The sequence below is a fragment of the Anomaloglossus baeobatrachus genome, chromosome 8 (assembly GCF_048569485.1).
Source record: "Anomaloglossus baeobatrachus isolate aAnoBae1 chromosome 8, aAnoBae1.hap1, whole genome shotgun sequence".
NCBI lineage: Eukaryota > Metazoa > Chordata > Amphibia > Anura > Aromobatidae > Anomaloglossus > Anomaloglossus baeobatrachus.
In genome coordinates, this window is record NC_134360.1 from 55,734,377 (window position 1) to 55,742,130 (window position 7,754).

The 7,754-nt window shown below is 47.5% G+C and overlaps 1 long non-coding RNA gene across 1 annotated transcript; it reads right to left on the reverse strand.

The window, feature by feature from the left end:
- Positions 1-242: 242 nt before the first annotated feature.
- On the reverse strand, positions 243-1,767 carry LOC142249184 (uncharacterized). Its single transcript, XR_012725005.1, has 3 exons — positions 1,622-1,767; positions 1,431-1,524; positions 243-635 (listed from the first exon to the last, which is right to left on the reverse strand). It is a non-coding gene; the product is annotated as an uncharacterized LOC142249184 (long non-coding RNA).
- Between the last annotated feature and the right edge of the window lie 5,987 nt (positions 1,768-7,754).

Sequence of the window (7,754 nt, forward strand, 5' to 3'; positions counted from 1 at the left end):
ACCCACCAATGTGGGGATGGGAGTTATGTGGATCACGTCACCCTGCACCTCGACGCGTTTCGACTAGAGCTTCGTCCTGGAGGTGCAGGTATGGCGCAAGCGGCATCCTTATATACATACTTATTATTATCGCCATGTAACACCTGTATCGTTGGCGCACACGTCCCATCCGCCTCCCCGTTCGCCGTCGCGCCCGGCGTCCGGAAATCGCCACTGCGCATGCGCACAGTAATTCGATCTCATTGGACGCCGGGCGTAACATGGAAGGAGGAGGTCAGGTGACACGCGCGCGCACATACAGTGCTTTAACATTCCTCCATCTTACATTAGGGCAAGTAAAAGGGCAGAGATAGAGTCCAGCCACAGCGATTAGATTTAATCGCTTCATATTGTATATTAGTATATTATTCATAGTGTGTATAGGGCATAGTCCTTCATTCTTATTTTGTTTTATATACGTAATTATAACGTGGCTGAAGTCCATCTCCGCCCCCTAAGGGTGCATACATGTATTGCATTTTCCCTGTAATATTGAGCATTATATTCATCCATATGGATCCATTCTGTATTCTTTTTTGGTTCTTTTTAAATGGGTTGTCACTCATAACGAAGAAGGATGTCTTGCCACCATAATCCTGTTAATAATACATAATCATAACAAACATAAATTTAAAAACACAGTTAAAATAGAAAATAGAGAAACAGGCTGCATATCACCACCCCATGTTGCTATAGTGTCATAGAAATGGTTTGAAGCTAATAGCGTCATTTAATCCATTTGGTTTAGTAGTATTTAGCACTGTTATCCAACGTGCCTCCTTTTGGGCTAGATTTTTCTTTATATCACCCCCTCTGGCTCCCAATTGTACCCTATCTATGCCTCTAAATTTCAGCAATCTCCAATTATATTGATGCTTATCTCTAAAATGTCTTGGGATGTTTTTTAATTTTTCAATGTCCTCTGGTTTCTTTGCTTTGGCTGCATTTTTGATATCTCGAATGTGTTCCATGACACGAACTCTAAATTCTCGGGACGTCAATCCCACATAAATTAAACCACAGGGGCAGTATGCCCAATATATCACCCCAGTCGTGCGACAGTTGATATGGTGCACTATGGTGTATGTGGTTGAGTGGGTTGAGTCATGGAACACCTGAGATCTCTCTACTTGGGTACATGCACCACAGTCTCCACAGGGGTATGTACCCCATCTAGGCTTTGTATTGAGGCCCCACAGATTTTTTTGTGGGGGAATGTAGTGACTTCTCACAACCATATCTTTGATTGTTTTGGCTCTTTTGGATGTGACCACTGCTTTTGATGTTAAGATTGGGGCTAGGTCATTATCCGTGAGTAATATGGGCCAATATTTATTTAATATGTCACACATCTCTCTCCATTGGGCATGGTATGGAGTTATAAATCTCACCTTTTGATCTGCCTGCTCTTTCTTGGTTGATTTTAGAAGCTCCATACGTGATGTCTCTTTCGCTCTTTTGTATCCTCTTTCAATATCCTGATTCCTGTATTGGCGAAAGTGAAATCGTTTTTTTAGATCATGAGCTTGTGCCTCAAAGAGGATGTCACTTGAGCAGATGCGTCGTGCCCTTAGGAACTGACCTGTAGGGATCCCTCTAATTGTCTGTGTTGGGTGAGAAGATTTCGCGCTTAGTAATGAGTTAACAGCTGTCTTTTTTCGGTATATGTCCGTCTTCAGACATCCATCTCGTTCCTTGAATATCTTGATGTCCAAAAAGTCAATATTTTCTTGACTGTAAGTATAAGTAAGTCTGATGTTATGATCATTCTTATTTAGTTGATCCATAAACTGATTCAGCCGGTGAGTCTCCCCTTCCCAAATCAAAAAAATGTCATCTATGTAGCGCAGCCATAAATGGACTGCGCCACATGATTCAGATGGAAATTGTATGGACCGCTCCCACCATCCAAGAAAGAGGTTCGCGTAAGAGGGCGCACAAGACGCCCCCATCGCGGTCCCCCTCTCCTGGAGGTAGTAGCGGTCCTTAAATAAAAAATAATTGTGTGTTAGAATGAATTCCAACAGTTGTATTAGGAGACTCACCAGCTGATCATCTAAATTGGACATTTTTAAAAAATATTCTACCGCAGTGATCCCATCTTTGTGTGCAATTGAGGTGTATAATGATTGCACATCAGCTGTTACCATCATCATGTTTGTCTCTAAAGTGATATCTTGAATTCCATTAAGGAATTCTGTCGAATCTCGAATGTAAGATGGCAGTGTGGTCACTATAGATTTTAAATAGTGATCCAGAAATTTGCATACTGGTTCGCAAAGGCCTTCATTTCCGGATACAATTGGCCTGCCAGGTGGTTGTAATGGGTCCTTATGTATTTTGGGCACAAAGTATATTGTAGGTACCCTTGGAAAATCTAATATGAGCCCCTCGAGAACAGATTTGGGAATTATACCCTTCTCGAAGGCATCATATAGAATTTTTTCCAATTCATTCCTGAATCTATGTGTGGGATTCCCTTCCAATCTCTTATAACACTGCTTGTCATTTAGCTGTTTCATAGCCTCATGTTCATAGGCCTCTGTGGACCAGATCACCACGTTTCCACCCTTGTCAGCCTGCTTAATTACTATATCTTTCATAGATTTTAATTCATTTAATGCATGTCTCTGTTGTTTGTTAAGATTGTCATGTGTACGTTTCACAGGTAGATTTTTAAATTCCTGGATGACCATTTTGACAAACATCTCTATTGTTGAGCAGGCTGACAGGGGTGGGAAGGCGGTTGATCTCTTTTTGATATGTAAGGGAAAATCATCACTATTACCCCCTTCCTGTTCCTTTAATAAGGACTCCAGGATGTGTAATGCCTCTCTCTCTTCTTTGGAGAAGTCATCTGGGATCCCCGTATCTCTCCTAGCAAAAAACTTCTTTAAAAGTAACTTTCTCCCAAATAATTGGATATCCTTGATTCCAGTGAACAGGTCAAAGCTTGCCACTGGAGAGAAGGACAGTCCCAGTTCAAGGACCTCTAAGAGAGGCTGGTTGTAGCCGGTGCCGGGGGCACCCAAGTGGGCCTGGCTCCTGAGCAGGAGAGCGGATGTGCATGCCCGCGTTTATAAGAGGTAGGTAGCCGTTCCCGTCTACCATGTTCCCGTCCCCGTTGGTACTTTGTTGACGTCCCATTGTTTTACCCCGATTTAAATAAAGACAAGGCCGAGAACTTGCACTTTTGGGCTTTGTAAATAGCCCCTTGAACCACCCTATCACATCTACAGTCTCCGGAGAGGCTGGTTGGAGGAAGGGCCTGCGGCAGAGTAGGCCGGGGTCCCGTCACCATGGCAACCGGTGACTATCCTCCGGGGCCAGGGGTCCCCCGGACGTGGGGCCTCAGAGAGACTGCCGGGTATGGAACTTTGTACCCGGCCCGTTGTGGGCAATACCCGGACCTGAACCCGATTCCTGGACTGGGGAAAAGGGGTGCTGACCTGTTCTTAGAGGCAGCATCAAGGTGTAGGTTTGCTTGGGTGGGCAAATGAAAGGACCCGGTCCCATCCCGTTCCCGTGTAATAAAAATGTTTTTATATGTTTGCAACGTTAAAGCAAAATGCTTCCCGTAAGGGACGATTCTTAAGTCTGCTTAAAAATGTAAAAAGTTATTATGTTTGTACATGTTTTCCTTTTTATCTTTTTCAGTTCAAAAATAAACCAGGGGTGGTCGGACAGCCCGCGGATGGTCTGTATTAAACCAAGGGGGAATGTGACGCCCTGGACTAGCCAGGTAGTCACAGGTAGGCCCTTGCATAACACCTGTCCCCTAATAAGGTAACATCAGCCAACCTTAAAACCCTAGTCACCTCCCTCAGGGTTTGATGGACACACCAGGGGGCGTGCCCAGGCGGTTGGACACGCCCACCGAGGAGTTCACAGGTCCTGAGGCAGGAAAAACAAACAGTTGAGCTTTGACAGTGAAGTGGTGAAGTTCAAGTGCAGAAGCAGACCTGTGCCCGGGTCTGCCGCAGTCTAACACCAGGTGTCTGGGTTGGAGCCCAGTCACCTCTGGTTAGGAGGCATACAGTGGCCTCAGCCTGCAGGAGCCGGGAAGACGGCTCTGTGGAATCGTAAGGCACCGGGACAGGGTAGTGGCCCGCCGGTACCGAACCGGGGAACTGACTGGAAACCGGAGCACAAAGGGGGGTACTCAGACCCTGAAACGAGGTCCAGAAACCAGTGGACCACGTTAATTAACTGATTGAGGTCTGGACTTTAGGTCTTTTCCCACCCAAGTCCTGACTGAAGACAACAGCCCACCGAGAGGGATAGAAAGCCACCGCATAGGCAGAGAGATCCCACGGGCCACGGGCCAGCCTCTGCGAGCAAATGGGCTCTCCCGACATACACAACGCCGGGGAGCGGGCTCCCGTTGCTGAAGCACAGGCAGCCCAAAGCTACAGTACAAGGTGCAGGAGAAAGGCGGAGACCACCAACCCGAGTGGGGGACCAGACGCAGCCGGCTGCGGGCACCGACCACCATCATCTTGATTTACCAGAGACTCTTCTGCATCAATCATAGTGAGTACAACTGTGCCCTCGGGCCGCGCACTGCCCTGCACTGCCAAGCACCGACATACCATCCCAATCGGGTCCCAGTGCCATCACCCCCTGCCCACGGAGGGGTTAATGCCTTTGCTGCGCAACATCTCCCTCGGGCGCCTAGTAAACAGCAGCGGTGGTGTCCACATTCACCACAACCCGTGGGTGGCGTCACGAATTTAACCAAAACCACGACTCCGGCCGTAAACCTAACCCCTTCAAAGCGCCAGCCCCTTTCAGAACGAAGTGACCCCGGGTCCGGAGGCGCTCGAGCCTCCCATCGACGAGCCTGGATCCGAACAACTCGGCTGCAGCCGAGCGCGGGGCGGTACACATCGACTCTTCTGGTGTCACGAACAGGATAGTTACCTAATCACCTACCTGGTGAAGTGCGCCTTGAAGTGGAAGGCAGCGGTGATCCGTTGAAAAATTTCAGAATCCGCCATCTTACCGCCATCTTTTGGCGCGAAGATTCCCGCTAAAGCCTTCTTCCTCACGAAAAGAGCGCGAGAGTTGAAGCCCCGCCCCCTGGGAACTCGGCCGTGCATCAAAGCGAGCAGTCGAAAAATGAAACTGATCGTCAGAAGAAGGGAGTGCCACAAAAAGACCAAGGGGGAGCGGGTGAAGATCAGCGGCATGTATCTGATGCTGTGAAGAGCAGGGACGCCAGGACTCTGCGGCAACCCGTTCCTGGATTCCAACGCGGCAGGATGTGTCGGAGTACGCAGGCCCAAGCCCACTTCATGCTGGCGAAGTTTGCTCCTTCTGATCGGAATTATGATGTGTGGAACCGGGAATTATTGGCTATGAAGTGGGCATTTGAAGAGTGGAGACATTGGTTGGAGGTGGCTAGACATCAAGTTGTGGTGCTTACGGACCACAAGAATTTTACCTATCTAGAATCTGCTAAGAGGTTGAATCCTCGGCAGGCCAGGTGGGCTTTGTTTTTCACCCGGTTTGATTTTGTGGTCTCTTTTGTGCCAGGCACCAAGAATGTTAAGGCCGATGCCCTTTCCAGGAGTTTCTGTGCTGACTCTTTGGAAGTTCCCGAGCCGTCTACTATCCTGAATGATGGTGTAGTTCTCTCGGCCATTTCGCCTCATCTGCGGTTGGCACTGGCGGAATTTCAGGGGGATAAACCTGAGAGATGTCCTACGGGGAAACTGTTTGTCCCGGACCAATGGAGCGACCGAGTTGTCTCTGAGGTTCATTGCTCTGTTTTGGCAGGTCATCCTGGCATTTTTGGTACTCGGGATCTTGTGAGACGCTCTTTTTGGTGGCCTTCCCTGTCCCGGGATGTCCGTAGTTTTGTGCAGTCGTGTGGAGTTTGTTCTAGGTCCAAGCCCTGTTGTTCACGTTCTAGTGGGCTATTATTGCCTTTGCCGGTACCTAAGAGACCTTGGACGCACATCTCTATGGATTTTATTTCAGAGCTTCCCGTCTCTCAGAAAATGACTGTGAATTGGGTGATCTGTGATAGATTTTCCAAGATGGTCCACTTGGTTCCCCTATCTAAGTTGCCGTCTTCATCAGAGTTGGTGCTTTTGTTTTTCCAACATGTTGTTAGTTTCCATGGTATTCCCGAAAACATTGTTTCTGACAGAGGGGTGCAGTTTGTATCCAGATTTTGGAGGATTTTTTGCTCCAAACTGGGTGTTCAGCTGTCTTTCTCCTCGGCGTTTCATCCTCAGACCAACGGTCAGACTGAAAGGGCTAACCAGACCCTGGAGACCTATTTACGGTGTTTTGTTTCTGCGGATCAGGATGATTGGGTTTCGTTTTTGCCTTTGGCTGAATTTGCCCTTAACAATAGAGCTAGCTCTACCACATTGGTGTCCCCCTTTTTCTGAAATTTTGGGTATCACCCCAGGTTCCTCTCGGGGCAGCTTGAGGCGTCTGACTGTCCAGGGGTGGATTCGGTGGTACACAGAATGCAGCAGATTTGGGGGCAGGTAGTGGATAAATTATTTCAATCCCAAGAATCTGCCCAGAAATTTGCCAACCGGCGTCGGACTGTTGGTCCCCAGTTTAAAGTGGGGGACATGGTGTGGTTGTCCTCTAAAAATATTCCTATGAGAGTTCCATCTCTTAAATTTAAGCCCAAATTTATTGGACCTTATAAGATTTCGGAGATTATCAACCCTGTATCTTTCCGTTTGACTCTGCCTGTGTCATTTAAGATTCACAATGTCTTCCATAAGTCCTTGTTGATGAAACATGTGGAGCCAACAATTCCTGCAGCAGCGCCTCCTGACCCTGTTTTGGTACAAGGGGATGTGGAGTATGAGGTTGAAAAAATTCTGGATTCCCGTCGCAGCAGGCGAAAGCTTCAGTACCTTGTGAAATGGAAAGGTTATGGGCAGGATAACTCTTGGGTTGTGGCTTCTGACATTCATATGGAAAGGTTGGTTCGCGCCTTCCATCATGCTCATCCTGAGCAACCCGGTGGTATTGGTGAGGGTTCGGTGACCCCTCCTCAAGGGGGGGTACTATTGTTAAAGTCAGTTATGCTTTTGCTGCTGTGAGGCTCCCTCTTGTGGCCAGGAATGGTTTGGACAGAGACCAGGTGTGTTGAACAATGGGCGTTTCCATTGCTAATTCTCTGCCTATTTAAACCCTGGTCTGCTAGCAGGCTATGCCGATGTCAGTTGTTCTTTGTACACCAGCCTGCTTCATCCTGCTCCAGACCACATCTACCCCAGATAAGTGCTTGGCTCTTTATTTGTTGTTTGGTTCTTTTTGCTCGTATCTGAGTTTGTCATTTACTTTGGTTGTTTTCAGTTTATTTGCATGCAGGGATCTTCCCTATCAGTTGCTTAGCTGGGACACTCCCTGCAGCTATGTTTGGAGTATTGCTCCTATAAGTCCATGGGTTTGTTGCTTCTTGAATTTGTATGGTTCCTGCTTTCTGTTCATTGGTATGACGAGCGCCTGGTATAGGACGGAGTTCAGATCTAGCAATCTGAGGGCTTTTTGTATTATCAGGTTTTTGGATTTTTGTAGGGTTTTTCTCTGGCCACCATCAGTCCCTTTCCTATCCTGTCCTATTTAGTCAGTAGGGCTTCACTTTTGCTAATCCTATCATCTATCTGTGTATTGTGTTTTCCTATATCACCGCAGTCTATGAATGTGGGGGGCTTGCTATTCTTTATCTATTTTCT